Here is a 25633-nt window from a genome sequence, read left to right on the forward strand (position 1 = left end):
TCACAGAACACCCTCTACACTAAATCCCCAAAAGACAACTCCCAGGAAGGTAATTGCCAAATTCCAAAGCTTTCAAGCAAAAGAAAAAATCTTACAAGAAGCCAGAAAAAGACAATTTAGATATAAAGGAATGCCAATAAGAGTCACACAAGACCTTTAAAGTGCCACTCTGAATGATCGTAAGGCATGGAACATGATTTTCAGAAAGGCAAGAGAGCTGGGTCTTCAACAAATTGGGAAACAATCATTATAAAAACTTCTGACAGGGGGCAGCTGGGTGGCTCAGTGGATTGAGAGCCAGGCCTAGAGATGAGAGGTCCTAGGTTCAAATCTGGCCTCAGACACTTCCCAGCTTTGTGACCCTGGGCAAGTCACTTGACCCCCATTGCCTAGCTCTGGCTGAACAAATTGTGGTATATGTTGGTGATGGAATACTATTGTGCAAAAAGGAACAATAAAGTGGAGGAATTCCATGGAGACTGGAACAACCTCCAGGAAGTGATGCAGAGCGAGAGGAGCAGAACCTGGAGAACATTGTACACAGAGACTGATACACTGTGGTATAATCGAACATAATGGACTTCTCCATTAGTGGCGGTGTAATATCCTTGAACAATCTGCAGGGATCTAGGAGAAAAACACTATCCACAAACAGAGGAGAAACAGTGGGAGTGGAAACACCAAGGAAAAGCAACTGCTTGACCACAGCGGTTGAGGGGACATGTCTGAGGAGAGACTCTAAACGAACACTCTGATGCAAATACTAACAACCTGGCAATGGGTTAGAATCAAGAACACATGTGATACCCAGTGGAATCACGCGTCAGCTATGGGGCGGGGTGGAAAAGAAAATGATCTTTGTCTCTAATGAATAATGCTTGGAAATGATGAAATAAAATATTACTAAAAAAACAAAACAAAAATCAAACAAAAAAATACAAACAAAAAATACAAACAAAACAAACAAACAAAAAATAGAAAACATTGAGTGGCTGGCTATATATATGCGCACATATTTACGTAACCAAAATTGCAGAAAAATATGATCTTGAGGGTCACACTTTCTACCCAATACATCATCAATTATACTTTTAGAAAAAGTTACAATTGTTATCCCCAAAAACTAGCTGTTTCTAAACTCAACTTGATGTTATATGCATTTTCTCTTTGTTGCTTGGCATATATATATATATATATATATATATATATATATATATATATATATTTGCCTCTCCTTTCCATAACTGCTGTTTAACTATAACCTTTTGTTGTTTGGTCAACTGACGTTTAACCTTCTGTTTCACCAGTTACAGAGGAATTGTGGAACAGCTAACACAATACGGCTTACAGAAGTAACACTCTCAGTTCTTCTATGTTGATAAATTTGTTCCATATTTTCATCCCTGAAAGGCCTAAATTCTTTAATGCTGACAAGTTAATCAGATCAGGGCATTCATCTTCACATTCCTAAGTATAAACAGCAATTTCTCCTTGATGCATTTGATCTTCTTCCTTGATATTTTTAGTATTTTTTTTCTTCAGGAAAATCAATTGAAGAATGCTTTAAGCAACTTCTCTTTTTTCCTTCAAGTCTTTCTGTGAATTTCTTTTAATGAATGACTAAATTCAGTCCTTTCAAAACACTGTGTACTATCACTAACCTCAGAGAGCACATCTGTATTCTTCTGTACCAGGTCTTCAGAAGAGTTCTTTTTACAATCATCATCTGATTTATCTGGGAAGTTTCTCCCATTTTCCAACTTAGAAGTCTTTACCTCCTCTGTCAGTTCTTCAAGTGATGAAGGACATTCAGATTCCCCATCTGTTTCAAGACTCTCATCATCAGGACCTAGTGGATGAAGTAGTTCATCATCTTCCTTCATTTCTTTTGTATATCCAATGGTAGAAATTTCTACATCAAGAGAGTCCTCCTTCCTGATATCTCCAAAGTTGGATAAATTTCACTTTCATAATTGAAATGTTTTATGAAGAAATCTCTAATGCACCTAACATCTCTGTCAAAATACCATTCAGCATTTGGATGAGACATTGAGACCATTTGTGGGAAGTCAATCATGGTTATGTGGTCATCTTTATCCAAAATTAGATTGAATTCATTGAAATCACCATGAATTAGTCCATGATTGGCAAGTTTAACAATTAGTTCCATGGCTTCATTATATACTGCAGCAGGATCTTCAATGTGATGTACCTGGCATAAAGGGTAACCGTTTATGAGTTCCATGACTACTGCATGTCTATTATAATCAATTAGTTTTGGAACTGGAAATTTCCTCTCATAGAGAGTCTTCATATAGGCATATTCCTTCATGGCAGACAAACGGGATAAATAAAGCCATGACATATTATGCCTATGCTTGTGGTAATCACGTTTGTTTTTCAAATTACAGAATGAAGTTCTTCCCAGTCTATGAAGCTTTAGTGCAAAACTTTTTCTCGTCTTTATTTGTAACAATGTAAATATCTGATTCTTTGCCAACACCCATTTGGTTTCCAACAGATTCAACCACGTGTCTCAAAGAAAGTGCTTTCAAAGCGAGGTAATAATAACGCCCATTTGTCAACGGAAAACACTGGATAGTTTTAATTCATTCATAAGCTAAGATTTTATGTTTTGACAGCTCTCTCTCTTAAAATCTTATTACAACCGCCATGTTTAAGGCTGGCTATAGATGCGATCAAACTGCAATGAACTATTTCATGGTTCTTCATGCCGATTTCAACCACGGTCAGAACTCTGAAGTCTTCAGGCGTCAGATATCTCAGCTTGACTAAGTTCACATCTTCCCCATGGCTGCTCCAAAAGACAACCAATGCTGGAATACTCCCAGTGTGGGAGTACTTCCTGACATCAGCATTGACAACATCCACTGTACCACCTTAATACATTTCAAGAAAATGGGAATTGAAACTGCCTTGTAATTATTAGAACCAGTGGGCAAAATGAAAATAGAATCCATCAATCACCTCTTGAAACCCCAAAATGTAAGCTCCCAGAAATGTCATAATCAAAATCCAGGACTTCCACATTAAAGAAGAAAAACAGTAAAAGTATTCAGAAGAATTTAAATACAAAGCCACAATCAAAACACTTTTTAAATGTCTTGATTCTTATTCTGAGATCAAGGGAATTAAATTGGTAGCTAACCTCAGTAACACCATGACAGGTTTTTATAGGTTTTTGATTTTGCATTTGTTTCAATGTTGCCACCACTTAATTAGTTAATAAGACTTTGAGGAATGGGATGACCGAAAATGTAATATTTCATTCTGGAAATGACTGGTAAAAGTATCAATAAAGTTTTTGAATTAAAAAAAAAAAGAAATCACTAGTACCCATACCAACAACAAATAATACACTATACTCACTCTCTAGGAAATGGATTCTAAGATATGGAGTCAAGGAAAACAAATGTTCTAGCTGTGTGATAGCAGTGAAAAGGCCCAGAAGTGGAATTTGACATGAGATGTATGAAGTAGCCCAGTTTATCTGTAATGTAAAATAACTAAAATTTACCATCACCAGAGCTTTGTGCTAAATCACTACAAGAGGAAGTAGGAGGTGGCATATCCATGACAGATGCAAAGTGAGATCATTTAGACCTGATTAGGTCAAGGCCATGGAATCACAGAACAATCATCCACTCAGTATCTATAATTAACATAGTTCTTTTGGGTTTTCTCCTATGTGTGTTGTGCCCCCAACAGATCAATGCTGTCTGCACATGCTCAAAGAATACAAAGATCCTTAGAAGACAAGTTATTTGTTTTTTCTAGATTTGTGGGTAGCATATGTAAACAAGAACTATAACTCTGCTAAGAACTGGAGATAAACAAAAACATGGAATACTCTCTGCCCTCAAATTTATAGTCTATCAATAGAAATTCCATGTAAATATATAAGTAAATACAAAATAAATGGAAAGTGAAAACAAGGTATTTCAGGGGGAAATTATGATCTGAGAGAATAAGAAAACATGTAGGAAACATGATGAGTTAATCTTTGAACGTAGTTAGTGATTCTAAGTTAAAATATTGATTTGAGAGAGTACTCCAGACATAGGGAATACTTTGTATAAAGTCAATGAGAGGGGAAATGGTTTATCATGTATGAAGAAAAGCAAGTTAAATTTAATGGAATAAAGTGCTTGAAGACAAATTATTTATGAAAAGCCAAGAAAATCAGGGAGAAGTAAGATTGTAAAAGGCTTTGAATGATGAAATAATCATTCTATATTTTCTGCTAGAAGCAATAGGGAAACACTTGAACTTTTCCAGTGGTGGAATGATATGATTAAATAGGAAACTATCCTGCACTACTGTAGAAGCTCCATATTATCCAGAGTGCATAATAAAAAAAATCTATAGCACAGTTTTCTAGAATTATGAACCTAAAGTGTCATAATTTTGAGACATTTTGGGCAGGGCAAATCATACAGGTTTAACTATCCCAATTAAAAAGTAATAAAGAAAAAATGAAGTTATAAAATTTATAGACAGAATTTGAAAGAAAATGGAATTTGAAAAATTCATGTTTCATGAAACATCATGTATTTGAGCATACCAATAAGTATCCAAATTAAATAATCAAAATTTCTCATAAACCTCTGAAGTTCTGAAAACAAAATAATAGCAAAGAGATAAAGAAATATTGCACAGCACCATCTGCTCAAGTTCCAGTTTAATGCGCCAAATCACATTTTTAGGGTAGAAATGTTTCTCCAAACTATGCAACAAAACTAAATAATAATAAAGTTTTCTTTTATCCTAGAGTTATATTAGATAATATTGGCAGGACAAAAATTCAAGGGGGAAGAGTAAACAAAAGAAATCTTAATTTAGAGTAGAAAGATAAACCTTATATCCCATGATTCTGCTCCATAAAGTTAGTAAAAATTGAACTCATTTTACAAATAACTGAAACGTACTTCAATGTGTTACTTTTCAACCTCATACTGTGTTCAAACTATGTGTCAAATTATGTAGCACAAAACCAAAGTGTTAGCAAATTCAATCTTATGAACATTAATTCAATTTTATTTTTAGATCAGCTAAAGTGCTGAAAGGAAGAAAAAAAAAACTATTCCAGATATCAAGGCATATAAAAATATCAAGGTCAAGATGGAGACATCATACTTAGGCTTTTCAGCGTCACTACAAAAAAGCAAAATTCCAGATTCTGATTTAGATGAAATCTGCAAGCTCTGTGTTCACTACAGAATGCTTAGAATAGTTCCATCCCACATAGTGGACATTTAGTAAATGCATATTGACCATCTGTCACACTGACTACTCAATGCTAATCTTCTAGAACTAGAGCCTTTCTCCATTTTCTGAACATCTCTAGTTATCTTTAGGCTAATTCCAAACTAATTTGTCTTTCTTCTTGATCCTCCACTGTCATATTTGGAATGTCCAGAATATAGTCACTATATTCTTCTACATCCTTTTGTTTTTTTTTTTACTATAACTATTTGACTCAACAGAAACATCCCATAAACTGCATACACTGTCATGAAAAAAATTCTCCTTAGAAAATGTGAAGCAAAGCTAGCTAAAAGAACAGTTGAGACTGGGAGCATACATTGCTTTCCTTTCCTTTTTAATTTTTTCCTGCTCTGATGTGTTCAATGAAAAGTGTATTCTCTAACTTTCATAATTTGCTATCAACATCATTTGTAGTATTTGAACTGAATTATATTACCATTTAGACTTCTTTACATGGCTGTAAGAATTATATACAGAAGCTCAGAAGTGCAGTAGAAAAAGTACCAGATGTAGAGTCAGCTAAAATTGTGATCAAATTCTACCATAGCTACTTACTAACTCGATAGCTAAAGACAAATATGTTCTTCCTGAAACCATTTCCTCATCTATAAAATAATATCTTAAGGAACTTTCCTGTTAGTGATGTAGTGAGGATCAATTTTATAGCATATATTAAATGCTTTACAAACTTTGAAGTGCCGTGTTGATATCATCCAAAAAATATGTTCTGGCAGTCAAGAAGACATGGACTCAAATTCAGCTTCAGATAACTACTGCCTTTGTGTTTTTGGGAAAGTCACCTAATTTCTGTCAGCCCCACTTTCTTTAATATGTAAAATTGGGGAAATAACCGTATTTACAAATATGGTTATTGGGGGATTAATTGATATTACATATGTAAAATAGTTTGAAACCTTTAATATGTAATTGTTGGATATTATTACCACATTTGCTTTCAAATATAAAAAAGGAAATATAAATTGTTTCACTTTGCTTTGGCAGGTTATGGATTAAAAAGCAGTTCATTCACTACCTGAATATGATATAACTAATACATATATAAATATACTTGCTTTATAAATCAGAAGACCAAACAACATTGAGTTTCAGTGATTTGGCCAATATCAAATCACCAGTTGTGACAGGAATAGATATTTAATTTGAGTCTTCTGATAACTCATACTATGCTTTTATCATTATATTGAACTGATTTTCTTTCATGACAGTAAGCTTTCTGTTTCTTTTTTTATCTTTGACTAAATTCTAAGACATGCTACTTTGTTCGCTGCATTTTAAAATTGTTATTGCAAGTCTCTTTCCCCATCTGTAATTTTCACTTCAGTTAGTCTAGTTCTGAATTACTGACATGAAAAAAAATTGATGACTGGAGAGGAAGAACTCTTAAGCACAGAGGTCAATGGTAATATGTCAGTGAGCCAGAACAGTCAGTCTCACCAAAATATAGCTCAATTTCATGGAACATTTATTATAACAACATTTAAATATGGCTCAGATTCAGTGTGGCATAAGCAACCAAACACCTTCTGTAAATATTAATACCTCTCCTCTTCCTTTTTTGCCAGGACTCTATCAACCTTCAACAATTTTCCATCTGTCAAAAATATGCTTCTTTTAAGTACTGGTGCTCCATGGCAGACATAATTTCTTCATACACCTTACTTAATATAATAATTATTATATACATTGGTAGATAGCTTAGCATTTTATATACTAGATATCTCATGATCCCACACGTTAGTCAATGAGTACTGACAAAAAACACTTTGTATTAGTTTAAGGGTCTTAAATTTGATACCCAATTTAGAAAAAAATTACTGGTATTTAGATAACCTTTCATCAGTTTATGAATTCTTGAAGGCAGAGATCAAGCCTTGCTTATCTTTGTATTGACCACAGGTCTTTGTACAGTGCTCTATATATAGTAGATACATAATGTTAGTTATTTTTATTGAATTGAGCTAATCAATTCCCTTGCCAAAATATTCACTATTTTTTGCTCATTTTCTAGTACTATTTTTCTTATTCCAAAGTAAAAATAGTGCATATATGATGTGTCAACTGATGTGTTCACATGACCCTATATCTGATATTTTTTTAAGTCGGAACTCTTATTTTTCTGCATAGCTTATTGAAAATGTTTATTTCATTTAACATAAATATATGTATATATTTATATGCATACTTGTGTATATATGTATATAGATGCAGACACATGTTTATATGCATATATATTTGTTGTACACAATATAACTTCTCTATAAAAAGTTATATCAAGTTTTAGAGCCAGTGTATCTTAAGACCTATGAAAGGAGACTTATGAAATATCCAAAAATTCATAATTTATTTTTAATTGAAAATTGACATCAGGGTTTCATGGATTAGCAATATCAAATTATTAGAATGAATTGAAAACTCTCTAAGTTTAAGTCCTACTTCTGATTCAAATTCAATGTATAATTATATCACTTAAATTCTCATGATTTTAGACAATCCTGCCCACATATGAGTTTCATTTTCATCATTAATTTATTCATTCATTTGTTTATCTCCCTGTGTATTTATGTATTTAATTATTTTTGTAAGATATTCTTGCTCCTCATTGTTGAAATATTGTCTTAGTTTGAAGTTTGACATCATTTGTTTATACAGATATATGATTTGGGGTTTGGGATTTAAAAGATTGCTCTATTGCAAAAATGAATAATATGGAAATACGTATAAGTGATAACATTTGTATAACCCAGTGGAATTGCTTTTTGTATCTGGGAGGAGGGATGATAGAGAGGAGGGAAAGAAAATGACGGGATAGATTCCATGTGCTTTTTAAAAATACTTATTAGGTAGGCAGTTTTCAGATAAAGAAATCAAAACTATCAATAAGCACAAAAAAATGTTCTAAATCTCTCATAATTAGAGAAATGCAAATCCAAACAATGCTGAGGTACCACCTTATACCTAGCAGATTTACTAATATTACAGTAAAGGAAAATAGTAAATGTTGGAAGTGTTGTGGCAAAATTGAAACTCTAATGCATTGCTGGTGGAGTTGTGAATTGATGTAACCATTCTGAAAAGCAATTTGGAACTAAGCCCAAAGGACTTTAAAAGAATGCATACCCTTTGATCCAATAATGTCACTACTAGGTTCATATCCTAAGGGAGTAATAATGAAAAAAATTTGTACAAAAATATTCATAGCTGTGCTCTTTATGGGAAAATGAGGGGATGCCCTTTGTTTGGGGAATGACTAAATAAATTGTGGTATGTGATGGTGATCGAATACTGCTGTGCTGTAAGGAGTGAAGAACTGGAGTATTTCTATATAAACTGGAAAATCCTCCAGGAACTGATGCAGAGTGAAATGAGCAGAACCAAGAGAACATTATACATAGAAAGTGAGACACTGTGGAACAATATTATGTAATGGACTTTGTCAAGACAAGACAATCTCAAGGGACTTATGAGAAAGAATGCTATCCACATTGAGAGAAAGAACTGTGGGAGTAGAAACACAGAAGAAAAACAAATGACATCATTTGTTTATACAGATATATGATTTGGGGTTTGGGCTTTAAAAGATTGCTCTATTTCAAAAATGAATAATATGGAAATATTATTAAATAATATGGAGTTTTGATTTCTTTATCTGAAAACTGCCTACCTAATAAGTATTTTAAAAAAGCACATGCAACCTACCCCTTCTTTTTCTTTCCCTCCTCTCTACCATCCCTCCTCCCAGATCCAAAAAGAATTCCACTGGGTTATACAAATGTTATCACTTATATGTATTTCCATATTATTCATTTTTGCAATAGAGCAATCTTTTAAATCCCAAACCCCAAATCATATATCTGTATAAACAAATGATGTCAAACTTCAAACTAAGACAATATTTCAACAATGAGAATCCCAGATGGCAGTCAATTGATTCTGATTTGTCACCCACTATTGCAAATGTGGGTCACAGACCTCACCCACTCAAGTGTGAATGGGGTGATTACACCTTTGGTGATTAAATCTAAAAATGGGCAGATCTCCATACTCAACTTCTAAGTAGGGTGTTTACACTTTTGGTTATTAAAATCTAAAAATAGGCAGGGGTTACAATTTAATCTTCTCAAGTAATTGACACAAAATCTAAAGAGGTAATGCATTTCAAGCTAGGATCCAGTAGGGCACTAACTTTGTTTTTCTCCAGTAAAGAGTTCACTCTACATGTTTTGGTAGGTGATGATAAACTCTTGGGAGAAAAACAGAACTTTATTGGAGCCTATGTGGGGTTAAAATATATTTTAGATATAAAACTATCATTACCCAACCCCCACCTCCCAAGGAAAGAATATTTTAAAATACTTATTAGGTACGCAGTTTTCAGATAAAGAAAAAAAATTTACTTGAAGCTTTCATAATATTTGGTTAAGAAACATCATAATTGTCTCAGGAAGATTTAATGAGATTCATTCAATTCAAAACTGACTTTGCTCATCTATATGTACACTTGAGTAATTGTAAAGAAGGTGAGTCAACACATAAAATTTTAAAAAATAAAATTTTACTCTAAACATTTTAATGAAAACTACCTCAATATAAAGGTAAACATAGTGATAAATATTTATAATACCCATGAAGAAACTTTTGCCATATTGATAATATGTTTATATAACAATAGTTGTCCTTTCGGGAAGACAGCATAAGATGGTGGAGACATCATGGAAGAATAAGACTGAAATCTGGCTTCTTTATTTAATAATTATCAATTTGATATGTAATGGTTAGAATGGGTGGTCACCAAAATTATAATTACCTCACATCACAATACTGTTAATAGCTAGATTTATTAATGAGAAAAAAAAATAAGAGAGAAATATAGAAAGGAGGTGAAGAATTTCCTAGCCTACCAGAAGCTAACAACTCAGTATCTGTCTCTGAATCCCAGCCTCAGCAAATAACTCCCCCCCTCACCCTCATCCCCAACCCAAACTTCCTGCTGGGTCACATCTAACAAATCCTTAATACTAGCTCTCTTACATCACTTCCTAGGAACCAATCATAATTCCTCAATTAGCCTAGCACCACTCAAGGGGGCAATGCCTGTGGGATCAATTCCCTGGTTGTTTATTGACCCAAATTCAAAACAAATGGAAGGGAAGTCTAAATCTCTAATTGATCAAATCAAAATACAAATTCCTTTCTCACAGAGTAAAGATGGACAGACTTATTAAATATGTAAGATGGTACAACACCAGGAAATATATTAGATGACTGAATCCAGAAAAGTTCTCATAAACTTTGGATTTACATTAACTACATATTACAGTTGAGCTGAAAAAGAATTTCCTGTGTCATGAAGAAAACATTTCTTTCTTTCCTAATTTGATCACAAACTGGCAAATGTATATACTTGTGTATACTTGAAATGCAATGGTATAAAGGAAAGGGCTTTTTACTAGAATTTCAAGGGTCTTATTCATGAGAACATGGTCAAAATTAATGTAAAATGGTCACTTCATGGTCACTCATGTGAAAGATAGCAAATGCTAAGACATTTTTCTCCTTGCATAGAATCATATTTTTCTTTTAGGTATAGCCAAAAATAATTTTTATAGTTTACTTAGATATCTTTCATTATTTTTTTTATTTTGGTTTGCTTGGGGACATGTATTTTTATACTCTTTTATACTGAATTCTCTCAAGGGTAGTTTTATATGGGATTTGAAATTTGGAGGAATGAAAAGGATAAATATAGGAAATCTGAAGAAAAAGTTAATAACTATGTAAATAAGAAATCCCACAGCATTTCTTTTTTCTCTGGATCAATAAATTATTTTTTAATAGTAGTAGTAGTGGTAGTCTCTCGGTGAAGGAGAATGACTATTGTCTTTGTGCATTATCATCTATTGATGTACCCTCATGTGGCTTTGAAGTCCAAAGACTGAGGTGCACAGTTTGTGGCACATGGGGCATGGGTCGCCACTTGTTACGGGAGGTGCGGTTGTGGCTTGGTGTCGGCGTTCACGCGCAGCGGCAAGACATCGCTCATCTTCAAAGGTGATGGCGGCATGGTGAATGTGGGTTCACCAGCTGCTTCTGACAGAAGCAGCGAGTTCTAGTTGCTTTGGTGTAATGCCAGCCCACTTCAAGTTGGACTTTAGCTGATCCTTGAATCTTTTCTTTGGTCGGCCTTGTTTCCTGAGTCCAGCTGACAGTTCACCATCGAATACCTGTCTTGGTATTCACTGTGGGTCCATGCGGATGATGTGTCCAGACCATCGTAGCTGGGTTTTGAGGACCATGACTTCAATGCTGGTAGAGTTGGCTCTGTCGAGGACTTCCTGATTGGTGATTCGGTCCTGCCATCAGATCCTCATGATTGACCAGAGAGAGCATTGGTGGAATTGCTATTACTATTGCTAATACTATTACTTTAATTGTATTTACTATGAAATCTTAGACTTGGGCATAGAATTCCCATTTCCATTTGGAAACTTCTAAACAACCGTCTGTAAAAGAATATTTTAAATCTTTGACACATTACAAATAAAATGGATCAAAGTGAATTCTAGGCAACTCATCATTTTCACCTTATACTGTATATTTTATACTTTATAGATTGCTTTTCCATGTATTATATCTTTTTAGTCTTAAAAAAATCCTGTGAGGTAGGAAGGGTTAATATTTTCCCCTAGTTTTAGAAATAATATTTCCAAAATTCTCAGAGGTTTCAAAGAACTGTCAGAATGTAACTGTTGAATCATTATCAGTTGTCTTTAATATGTTTTTCAGAAGAGATGCCACAAGGCTAAAGAAAGGGTAACATCATAATTCTTAAAAAGTGAAAAAAGTGAGAAATATATAAATTAGTAACCTTGTCTTAAATTCCTTAACAACTTTTAAAATAGCTTTTAAAAACAATAGTTCATGAATATTTAGAAAATGAAGTAACCATTACAAAAGGCAAATTATTTTTAATAAATATATATATATATATTATTGATTTAGCAATAATAATTCATATCAGACAAATCTCTTGCATTTTTGGTAGTATTGCTAGAAGAGTAATTAAAGAGATTATAATAAGATAAGTCTCTCTGATATCTTTTTTCAACCTTCAAAATTCTCAGTATCTATACTTTTGATAGACAATTTTTAAGAATGACATTTTATTACAAAATTCAGCTGCTATTATAAAACTTGATTCCTACCTATTGAAATTGTAGTGCTTTGAAAAGTATAATTTGATATTACTAGGGGAATAATTATACTTTTTACAGGTTAACTCCAACTTAGAAGCACTGAAAATTTGCATACATCCACAACATCATAATTCTTAAAACAGCACCACAAAACTCAGCAACTTTGCATAGTAACTTACTAGATCAAAGGGCATAAAGCCCAACTTTAACAAAATGTCCAAAGTGGAGAAATAGGCTGGTAAAATTAGAAAAAAGCAGCAAAAACAATAAAAACTGCTTGATCGTAAAATAATTACTACAGTGGCAAAGAATATCAATATATAATCTTAGAAAAAAATGTGAAGTTCACATTTAAAACATGTGAAAATATCTATAAACAAAGTCTCAGATATAATAGTAATTGGACTAGAGGCCAGCAAGAATTCCTGGAAGAGGAAAGAAAGATATAAATGAAATATGGAAAAAAATAAAGAAATAATTCATAATAATGCAAGAAAATTAAGAAACAACAATTAAGTGCTTGGTAAAAGAGACACAAAATACTGAAGAAAATGACATCTTAAAAATGAAAATAACCTTAATGGTAAAAGAAGCATAAAAATTAATTGAAGAAAATAACTTCTGAAAAGCAAAATGGGCCAAATGGAAAAAAGACATGAAATTTTACTAAAGGTGAAAATTTCAAAATGAATGTTAGCCAATGACTCCATGAGACTTCAAGAAACAATAAAAACAAAATATCTTCCTGGAAAAACAAGTTACTTGGAAAATAGTTTAAGCAGAGATAATTTAACATTTGTTGGACTACTTGAAATGATATAATTGAAAATCTGTTACCCTATAAAAGAACTACATTTCCCAGGATCCCACTGACTTCTTGTCATTTCATACTTACTGTAGACAAGGGATATTAGGGAGTGATGTAGAGGGTCCCAGTCTCTTTGGCTTGCAGCAAGCATGGTGATGGTGGTAAGGCAAATGTTTTAAATAGACTGATTAGCCATGAGCACGTGGTCTTTATTTTGTATCCTAAAAGGGATATAATATAGGATTATATATATATATATATATATATATATAATATAAGTTCCTTTATTTCTGATGATCATTAATAAATCTCCTAAATATATTTTTATTGCACATTAATTTATTTTTTATAAAACTGATAATAAAAAAAAGAGCATAGGTATCATATATGAAGATATCATAAAGGAAAACTGATCTGATTTTTTGGATACAAAGGGAAAGCTGGGGATCTTTTAAGAGTTCACTAGTAGCCTGCTGAAAGGGACCCCAAAATGAAAACTCTCATGAATTGTATAGTAAAATTCCATAGCTCCCAGCAAGGAGAAAATATTTCAATCAGCTGGAAAGGAAAAAAAGCTATTATTATTATATGTATATATAATACAAAATTTAGCAACTTCCATGTTAATGTAGTTGATAGCTTGGAATATGATGTTTTAGGGTGCAAAGGATCTAGGATTACAACCTTGAACCACCTATCAAGTATAACTGAGGATAATCATCCTGGGGAAAAATAACATTTAATGAAATAGACTTCCAAACACTCTTGATTTAATTTAAACAGAACTGAATAAAAAATATGACATTCAAACAAAAGATTCAACACCAACATAAATATACAAATGTGAAATAGCAATAACAAATGAACTCAAATGAGTTAAACCATATACATTCCTATATTGGAAGACACATGTAACTCTTAAGAATTTTATTATAATTAAGACATTTGGAAGGTGTTTGCAAAGACATGGGGATTCATTATGATTTAGTTATGTTGAGATGATCTCAAAAAAAGGAATGAAGGTGTGAGAAAGACAGATTTACTAAGAGAAGATTGAAGGAGATGTTAAAATGGCACAATTTTTTCACATAAAAGAGTTATGCAAGGAAAAGCCTTTATAGTGGAGAGGCAAATGGTGTGTGTGGGTGGAGGGGTTTTAGGACATGTTTGAAATTCAATCATCAGAATGATCTAAAAAAGGAAATAAAACATAATATACATATCTATATACCTTTTATACATATATGTGTATCTTTAAATATGGGTGCATATATATGCATATATACATGGATTTAGGAAGGTAAAGGAATAGAGTTATGAAGTGATAACGAGGGAGAAAATGAATTGGGGAAGTAATAGGGGGAAGCAAGAAGACTTTTGATGAATGATAGCAATAAAGAATGATAGAATTAGTATGTAATTCTACTTATATTTAGCATGCATAACTATAATTATGAATGGGATAAACTAACCAATAGAATGGAAACAGATAACAGAATGGATTAGAAACCAGAATCAAACAATATTTTGTATACAGAAGATGCACTTTAGACAGAAAGACAAAGAGAGTTAAAATGAACAGTCAGAGGTAAGTCTATTATGGTTCAGTGAAAATGAATTGTGAAAGGGTGGCAATCATGACCTCAGACAAAGCAAAAGCAAAAACAGACTAAATTAAACAAGATAATCAGGGGTGTCACATTTTGATAAAAAATACCATAAGTAAGTAATATTAAAAATTCCACTCTTTCTCTGATAAAAGCCTCACTTCTGAGACAGATATAGAACCAAATCAAATTTCTAATAATAGCAGCTATTTCTCAAAGGATATACATAGGCAATTTTTAGGACAAGAAATCAAGGCTATCTATAATCCTACCAAAAATTGTAAATCACTATTGACTAAAGACAAATTAAAATATCTTTAAAGTACCACCTCACACAAACCAGAGATTATAAATGCTGAAGGAGATAAGGTAAAACAAGTATAATTATAACATTTAGAGAGAGTAAAGAACTGGTCTATCCATTCTGGAGGATAAGAAACTATGTCCAAAGAGCCATAAAGGTGTATTCACCTTTGAAACCAGTAATAGCACTACCACCCTATAGAACAAACTAAAAATAAAAAGGTCTATATGTACAAATATATTTATAAAAATGTCTTTTCCAAGGGCAAAGTATTAAATATTGAGGGGATACTCATCAACTGGGGGATAGCTGAAAAAGTTGTAGTATATAATTTTGATGGAGTACAATTTTGCTAAAATGAATGAGGGAGTGGTTTCAGGAAAAAAAAAAAACATGGCAAGTCCTATATAATTGATGCAAAGTGAAGTGAGAAGAATCAAAAGATTATTGTGCATAATAATAGCAATGTGTAATAATAACCAACTTTGAAAGACTTGGATACTTTGATCAATGAGGTGTTTCAAGATAATTCAAAAGGAATCAAGATGGAAAAAATGTACTAAAAGAGAGAACTTATGAACTCTGAGTGCAAAGTGAAATTTAGTATTCTCATTTTCTATTTTTTCAGTGTCTAATAGCGAAATGTGTTTTGCTTGATTTTACACTTATAATTGATATGATATTCTTTGCCTCAGAGAGGGTGGGAGAAATTCTTGAACTCAAAATTTTAAAATAAGAATTCCTAAAATAGATAAATAAACAAAAAAACTGGACTATTACAAGTTTCATATTTTCTTTTACCATTTTCTAACCATCCCTCCATATTTTTTTAGATCTTAAATCTTACATTTATGTGAAACCATTCCTTAACCACATTTTATTTCTAATTTCTCATTCATAATGTTTTGAATCATTACTATATCTACTCTATGAAATACTCATTTCTGCCTTTTGGCAATTGGGGTATTATAAATAGATATAGTAAATTAAATTTACCATGTAGTTTATACAGCATATAATCACACTAGGCTTATCAAACATATTAATTTAGGAATCCTTAATCCAGTTATTTGTAATTCCAAGAAACATATATCAACAAGGTACAATTTGTTGGCTGATTTCCAGTGGACATTCAAGTAATATGTGACATATTGCAAAATGAGAATGATAATAGCTCTTAGTAAAGTTGAAATGTAATATTTTCAAATTGCATATCAGCTATGTCACTTGATTTCGTTGATATAATTAATCTAATCTATTCAGTAAGAGAATGTATGTTGACAAACTTTTCAGCTGAGGATGGACAAATAATTTAGAATCAATATTTTTTTTTACATTTTTTATATTGAATAGAAGCAGAGCCTATAAATGGAATGCATGATTAATGCATATGTGAATCACAGTTGAACAACTATGGTGGGTATGATTCCTTGAACATTTTTAGCTCCCATCAAGATTTTATTCATGTACATTAAAAAGTTGGCAGTTTCTTATAGGTAACCTTAGAAGTAACAGTGTGTAGAAACATTTCACACATCTTTAACTTTCTTTTTTCTTCATTTAAGCATGTCTTTAATATATTCAATAGATCACTCCAAGAGTACTCAATAAATGGCAAATTATAGTGAGACATATTCACACCTTACAAATTGACCGAAGCAATAACCCTTAGTTCAACAAGCACTTTCCCCTCTTGAGTCAGAAATCAAACATATGACTGTATTGTTGTGCATCATTTATCTACCACAAAATGAAGAATGATTACTTTCCAATTGTGTGAATACTATTTCTACATTAAATATTTCAGCACATGGGGAAGAATGGACCTGTTATGAAGATCCCGAAATCAGAGAATAAAGAAATTTTCTAATATTTATAATAAAATAAGGAAAATATCCTAGGTACAAATTTATCTATTTTAGTTTGTGGCTTAAATGGATTTTCAACATGAGTGTCATAGAATGGAGGTAATCTTCCTGCCTAGAAAAATCAGTTTTTATATGCAAATTCCCAAAAGAATAGTGAGTAAAATCTATAGTATATGAAGCATGGTAATTGAGCAAACTGACAAATATTTGTTTATGGTAAAAATAAACAAACCATTAAGAGGAGCTTTAATTACATAATGCTAAAGAACTTGCCTGAAACTCTAATATTCTATTGATCTTAGCATCAGAGGATATAGACAGAACTAGACTTAGGGGGAAAAGAGATACAGAAAAACTTTAACATCTGTTCTTTCGCCAGTCATCATATCTACTTTCTTCATTCAGCATTTTCTTCATTTCCCTCTCTTAAAATCACTCCCAGACAAAAATTACATAAGTCATGTAACTGAAGTGAATTTCTACTATGATTTGATGCAATATAGAAGGGGAAGAGCTATTTCCTGAGTCCAATGAGTTGCATTTAAATTTGTCCTCTTATTTTGACTATCTGATGTTAGACCTATCATTTAAATTTCTTGGTCTAAGTTACTTGAAACAAAAATAAAATAATTGGCTATAAAGTAAATAAGAAAGAGGATATAGAGAATTGGGCCTTCCCACTCAATACTAAGTGAATGTTCACCATATCTATGACTTACTCCCCTATGCCCTGATTACATTAACTTATGAACATTTCTGTCCTATGTATAATCCATTTTATTTTCAACCCTATAGATAAGCTAATAATCATAACAGACTAAATAATTTCTTCATCATCATTATGATTTTATTTGGACACTTTTGTACATCATAGAAAACATATGGTATTATATCAAAGAGAAGAAAAATATTTGAATGAATTTCAAAGTCTATCATAGATATTAGACTATTCTTTGCTTCATGAAAGACAGACTGACAGGATCTAGTGGGGAAATGATTCTCTTGAGGCTTTTTCTATATTGCTTGAAAAAGGAAACATCTTTATAAATAACTGATAAATTTTAGTAAAGATACCATATTGTTGAATAATTAAACTAATCTAAATCTATCCATGTTTTAAAATGGAGAGTGTAACTAGTAGAAATTTAGGACAGTTTAAGTGTGTCTAGGGTGAAATGAGTGTTTGATGCCCTCTTTGACCAATGATAAATAAATACATAAAATAGATTAATCAGAACCTTTCTAAGAATTTAAAAGCAAAAAATTAAAGGGGAGAATTAAGATTAGAGAAATTGAAGAGATAAGAAGAGAGCAAAAATAAATTAAATAAGCAATGATTTTTATCTCAATATGACACAGTGATCATGTCTGAGATAATATCTCTGTCTCACATCTCCTCAGGCATCAGGTCTCATGAAATTGCTCACTTCATTTTGCCTCATTTTATATGTTTTTTTCCAGGATAATTTTTGTTAATCTTGTTTCTCATTTCTTGTGTCACAATAAAATTGCATTACAAACATATATCACAACTTTTTCAACCACTGTCCATCTGTTAGCATCCCTTGATCTTCCAGTTCTATTCAACCACAAAATTAGATGTTATAAATATTTCGTATAGGTAGCTTCTTTCCCCCTTCTTTAATCTCTTTGGGATACAGATCTAGCAATATTTCTGGGTTAAGCTTTTAGGTTCCTCTGGAAATGGCTTCAGATTGCTCTCCAGAATGGTTGTATCCATTCATAGTTCCATTAACAGGGCAATAGAGTCAAATTTTTTCCACATGCATGCCAATATATTCTTTTATTTTCCTTTTTTAACATGTTAGCATAGTTGGTGTGAGGTGGTACCTAAGAGTTGTTTTAATTTGCATTCCTCTAGTAGTGCTTTGAAACACTTTTTCATTTTACTAAAGATAATTTAATTTTCTCCATGAAAATTCCTTTTCATGCCCTTTGACCATTTGGCAAGTGGAGAATGCTTTATATCATAAATTTGCCTCAGTTCTCTATATGTTTGAGAAAAGAAGCCTTTATTGAAGAGACTTGCTATAAATATTTTAACATTTTTCCAAGTTTGTTGTTTGCTTTTAATCTTTGTTGTATTGATTTGGTTTGTACAAAAACTTTTACATTTAATGTAGTCAAAGTTATCTATATTATGTCTCACAATGTTCACTACAACTTGTTTTCACCTAAATACTTCCCTTAGCCACAGTTCTGACAGGTAAGCTATTCTCTGCTCCCCTAATTTGTTAATAGTATCATCCTTTATTTATAAATCATCTACCCATTTTGTCTTATGTGACATAAATGTGTATGGCACAAGGTGTTGATTTATGTCTAATGTCTGCTATATTGCTTTCCAATTTTTCCAGTACTTTGTGTCAGAAAAGGGAGTATTCTTCCAAAATCTTGGATTTTAGAGTTTGTCAAATACTAGGTTACTGTGGTTATTTGTAACTGTATGTCAAGTGCCTAATCTATTCCATTGGCCTGTAAACCTCAAAATTTCTTAGACTTATAAATGTTGGAAATTTCACCATTGGGAAATTTCATACTTGAAAAATTTCCTATTGATAGTGGGTCTTGACTATTGGAATGTGAACCCCATTGGCATGGGAGGTTCCTTCTCTTCCCTTCTTAAGATTACTTTAGGACAGAAACCTTTTGCTGAACAATGGAAAGGACTTTGACCTATGCTTAAGCATAGAACAGGAATTTCTTTGAGTCATGATTGATTTTAGAATTGATACAATGGAGATACTTGGAATCAATCTCCACCCTATTCAGTCCTAACAGGATTGAGCAAGGGCTGCAGCCTAGATCAAAGTTTAATTATTCCAATCTCTACCCTACTCAGGTTAACAGGATTTAGAAAGGGCTGTAGCAAAGGATCAAAGATTTAATTATTTGAAAATATGACCTTCAACAGACATGTGCAAAGCCAGAGACCTCTGGGCGGTCCTGGGTTAAGCTAGAGCCTCCATTGGCACAGGGAAATTGATGGACAGGTGATTGGTAGATGTGAGGACTGAGGGGAGGGAACTTGGATGGTTTCCTTAAGGATAGGGGGGTCTGAAGACTCGAGGAGGTTGGTGGTGTTTTGAGGAGTTGGTCGGTGTAGTTGGTGTGTGCTCTGAGAAGCTTGCTCTGAAGGAAGCTGAAAGTTGGGGCCTCTGAGACTGTTTCTCCATTTTGGTCATGTGAGTAATAGGGACTGATCTCTTTTCTTTGCCCCAGCTATCTAAGGGCTTGGGCCTTTTGGCCCAGCCTAAACAGAAGGGGTATTTAAGCCCTATTCCCTTCTCTCCCTTTTCTCTCTCTCTCTATCTCTAATTACTTCCTCCTATTGTAATTAAACTCCATAAAAGATTGACTGCTGACTTAAGTTTTCATTTAGGAATTACATAGCTGAATTCCTTGGCGACCTCAAATTAATGTATATCAGTCTTTTAAAGTGATTTCCTTGTCACAGGCCGTCCCCTCTCTTTCATATCCAATACCAGATTGTTTTGATAGTTGACCCATTATCAGATAGTCTGATTTTGATATAGTTGTCACCTTCCTCCTGATTTTTTCTATTAATTTGCTTGATATTTTGGTATTCTGTTCTTTCAGTTTGGTTTTTCTTTTTTTTCTAATTTTGAAATAATTTTGGGTAGTTTGACTGGTATGGCACTGAATATATAAATAATTTAGACAGAACTGACATTTAATTGTATTGTCCCAGTCTATTTGCGAACAATTAATGTTTTTTTCCATTCTTTAAATCTGACTTCATTTGTCTGAAGAGTGTTTTTTTTAGTTTTGATCATATAGTTCCTGTGTTCCTATGTCTTAGCAGGTATAAGCTGCCTTCTTTTAATTTTTTTAACTGCTTTTTTAATACTGTTGCCCATTTTAAAAGTTTTCCCCCCAAAGGGAGGTGGTTAGTTTGAGGTAGGAAGGGAAATTTTTTGAATGTTTGAGAATCATCCCATGTTTCTATGCACATGAATGATTTAAAATGAATTATAAAGGAAAGCCTGGATTTGTTTGCTATTTATTGACTAATTTATAATAATAAGGAAAAAAACCATCAATATATTAATGTGTATCATTTGGTAATGAGATTTAAAATTTTCTGCATCATTATGTATACATACTAATAGATATGCATATGTGAGATAACATCTATATACTATATACATTTATGATGGGGTCATTTATTTTCACCAGTGATGCCCCATTTAAAAAAATCTAGTCCTAGTATTTCATCAGGTTGGAATTACCAAGTGAGGAAACTGCCTCTACCACTTCAGATTAGAAATAGTCCTGCAACAATTGGTCTTAGATAATTGTTTGAGGTAGTGAGTTTAGTGCTATTTTAATCACACATATGGACCAGAACAAGAATATAAATCCAATCTATCTTGACTTGGGTTGACTTTCTAGCTATTAAGATTCATAGCTTTAAAAAGGATATTATGACTTATTAGAAAGGATGCTGTCCACATTCAGAGGAAGAACCAAGGGAATAGAAACAAAGAAGAAAACAACTGTTTGATCACATAAGTTGAAAGGGATATGATTGGGGAAGTAGATTCTAAATGATCATGCTATTGCAAATATTAATATTATGGAAATATGTCTTGATCAATGACATATATAAAACCCAGTGGAATTGCATGTCAGCTATTAGAGGGGGTTAGGGAGAGGTGATAGAACATGAATCTTGTAACCATAGAAAAATATTCTCAATCAACTAATTAAATTAAAATTTCAAAATAAATAAATATGATATTATGAAAGGGCTAAAGAAATAGCAGGATCAAATCAAATTGGTATACAGGATTTTCTTAAAATTCTCAGTCCTTTCAATATGTGTAATAAAATTGAACAACAATTTAAAATTTAAGAAATCATCTTAAATAAAGAGATAGCATTATCTAGTATATACTACGCTTGCCTTAGAGTCTGGAAGACTCATATTCAAGACCTGTTTCTGAGATATAGAGTGAGTATGAGTCTCCCCAGAAAAGAAAGTCAACATGTACGGAAAGAAATTTAAATTTCATGGAAGTTTCCATCCTCCTTCAGTAAGGGAATTTCCTTATATGGGAGGTTCCTATGAAATCATAGGACAAGTTCATAATACTTAGTCCCTGTCAAAACACATAATTATATATAGATATAGATATATCAAAAGAACTTTACAAGATTATCTCTACTTCATAGGATCGATTAAATGCCAAAAGTAAACTTAACATTACCTAGGAATATAGGAGAATCTTAGAATTTCACTCAGTCTGAGACCTATTATCTTTAAAAGAAATTTTAACAAATAATTCTAGGGTCACTACTATATCAGTAGTATGTCTAATCCTTTAAGTTTATCAAGCAATTCCAAAAACCTACTAATAAACCAATTAAAAGATTTGTCTTGCATTCTTTTCTGAGTATGGCATCATAAATACATAACTCTATCATACATTATTTTTAATGGTTTGGGTGATTAAATCCCTGCATCATTGTCTGCCTCTCTTATTCTACACCAGTAATGAAATTATACCCATGTGTATATTAATATTGATTTATGGACACTAAGAAAATGAGAAAAGGACAAAAGTCCCATTCAACAAAATGAAAATCTCATTCCCCGAAAATGACAGTCTTTATTTGATATATACTACTATAGCCTCTTGTTTCAATTCTATTTAAAATGTATTTGGCCTTTCCCTTATGAATCAATGCTTGAAATTATTGATATCCATAAGCAAGACTGTCTCAGATAAAATATTCAACAATTATTACTCTCAAATTTAGAAATCTGCCTATGTCCTTTGATTATATTGCATTGGGAAAATCCTCTCTGCTTTTGAAATGTGATCTTAAATATAAAGTTGAAGGTTTTGTTCATCTTATATATTTATCATTAAAAAGTTTTCAACCAATTATTTCGCTTCCTCTTTCTGTTCTGTTTGCCTTGAATGGAAACATGAACACAACATATAATTATTAAATTTCCTCCAAGTTCTCATCCCCACTCTATTTTTCTATTGTAAAGAAGCATACATTGTTATGAGATGAATACATTTTAATGCATTGTGGAGACAGCTCTACAAACAGCTCTTGGGAACTCAAACTGGAGTAAGAGAAATTGGCTGGGATTACAGGAGAATCAACCCCCCAGGCTTACAGATCAGACTCACAGACATCCTCATGCTGGACAGTGACAATGTTTATTGATTTGGGGTGCACAAGTCTTCCTGAATCCAAAACCAACATTCTCTCCACTTTGGCATGTAGTTTTTATTGATTATAATTAGCAATAATATATACACATCTGTATTATATATATATACATGTCTGTATATATATTATATATATATGTACATATATATATAATAAAATATATACATATATTATATATATAAGCACATTGTCATTCAGCAACATTTGGTAAGTGTTTACATTATACCAGTCAACATGCTAGAAACTAGTAAGAAAAAGGCAAAAATAAAAAATTTCCTTTTCTGAGGAACCTACACATGAATATATTTTCTGGGAACAAATAACACACATACATAGATAAGTAGATAGACATACAGACATAAGGACAGACAGACCGACAGACAGACATAGATAATTTCAATATGTAAAAATTATTTTTTTGTAAATGCTCTGATATGCTTTGAAGAGTTGTGTGTGTGTTTGTGTATGTGTGTGTGTGTGTGTGTGTGTGTGTGTGTGTTTAACAGTAAAACAAAGATTCTATTATAGGCTGAATTAGAGAATGGTAAGGAAGTACTGGTATGCCTATGCCATACATGTGCCTCTGCATTTACCTCTAATTTGCTTATAATCTATCTTGATGTATACATTCATTACTATAAGAATTTCATATCATTGCTGATGAAGCCTTTTAATGTTTATTCCTCATGTAAAAGAATATGGTGAACTGAACAACTCTTAAGGTCAGTATGATGTTCCATAAAGGTTTTATAGAGATTTTCTCTTCATGGACATTCTTTCTATTTTAGACTGATAGTTTATCTTATAAAATCTCATTTCACTAATGATCTTCAGGTAATTTGGGAGTTCACTAATTTGCTCATTTATATACACACATAAATTAATCCAATTGTAGCTGACTCATATTTCAAGTAACTTTTAATAAAAATTGAAAATATATACACATATACATGCAATTGAAAATATCAATTTGAACATGTACACAAATCTCAATAGTATTATCCTTGTATATTGGAAAACAGATATCAGGATTTCTGCCAAGTTCTAATAAAATAGCTTTAATGGCAAAATTCAAAAATTTCATTCAGTGGAGAAATAAAATGCTATTTGTACAAAAAGATATAGATCAAGACATTCATCCATTCATTGACAATCATTGACTTAATATCTCCTAGATGATAATAGTTATGCATCTATTAGATTAATTTAATTAGATTAATCAGGACCACAAAGGGTGTGGCTATAAATATTTTTGTACAAGTCTTTTTCCTTATTATCTCTTTGGAATATAAACCCAGCAGAGTTATGGGTGGGGTTAAAGGGCAGGCATTCATTTAAGGCCATTTGCACCTCTTTCCAAATTGCCCTCCAGAATGGTTGGACAAATTCACAACTCCATCAGCAGTGTATTAGTGTCCCAATTTTGCCACATCATCTCCAGCATTTATCACTTTCCTTTGTTGTAGGCACTCAGCAGATATAAATTTTCTCCTGTGTACTACTTTGGCTGTATCTCATAGATTTTGATATGTTGAGTCATCATTGTCATTCTCTTTAATGATGTCCATAAGTGTTTCTATGATTTCTTTTTTTACCCACCAGTTTTGAAGGATTAGATTATATAGTCTCCAAATAATTTTAGATTTGCCTTTCCAGAGACCCTTTTTAATTATAAATTTTATCACATGATGACCTGAAAAAGTTGCATTTATTATTTCTGCTTTTCTACATTTGCTTGCAATATTTCTATGCCCTTGTACATGGTTAATATTTGTATACATACAATGCACTGCTGAAAAGAAAGTGTATTCCTTTTTAAGCATGCTTTTCAATCCTTTAATGTAGAAGCCTCTAGATCCAGTGTTATCCTGATTGTATTTGAATAGTTTATTTCCAGCTGTTTGACATATTTTTTCTTTGGCTTGGTGGCTCTTAAATTTAGTTATTACATTTCTGGAAGTTGTCATTTGAGGATTTCTCTCTGGGGGTGATCTGTGAATTCTTTCAATTTTAATTTTATTTTCTTGTTTGGGGACTTCTGGGCAGTTTTCTTTGATAATTTCTTGTACTGTAATGTCCAAGAATGTTACTTGGTCATGGCTTTCATGAAGTCCAATAATTCTCCAACTCTCTCTTCTAGATCTATTTTCTAAATTAGTTATTTATTTCAATAAGATATTTCATGTTTTATTCTGTTTTTTCTCTTTTTTTGCATTCCTTTGATTTGCTTTACTATTTCTTGGTTTCCCATGAACTCATTAGTCTCTTGGTAGTCAATCCTGATTTTTAAGGCCTAATTTCCCTCT

The 25633-nt window shown here is 32.3% G+C and overlaps 1 pseudogene; it reads right to left on the reverse strand.

Annotated features, from left to right (window-relative positions):
- Positions 1–1110: 1110 nt before the first annotated feature.
- LOC100021598 (serine/threonine-protein kinase RIO2-like) overlaps positions 1111–25633 on the reverse strand; it is a 94218-nt pseudogene continuing 69695 nt past the window's right edge.

Source organism: Monodelphis domestica, chromosome 3 (assembly GCF_027887165.1).
Source record: "Monodelphis domestica isolate mMonDom1 chromosome 3, mMonDom1.pri, whole genome shotgun sequence".
NCBI lineage: Eukaryota > Metazoa > Chordata > Mammalia > Didelphimorphia > Didelphidae > Monodelphis > Monodelphis domestica.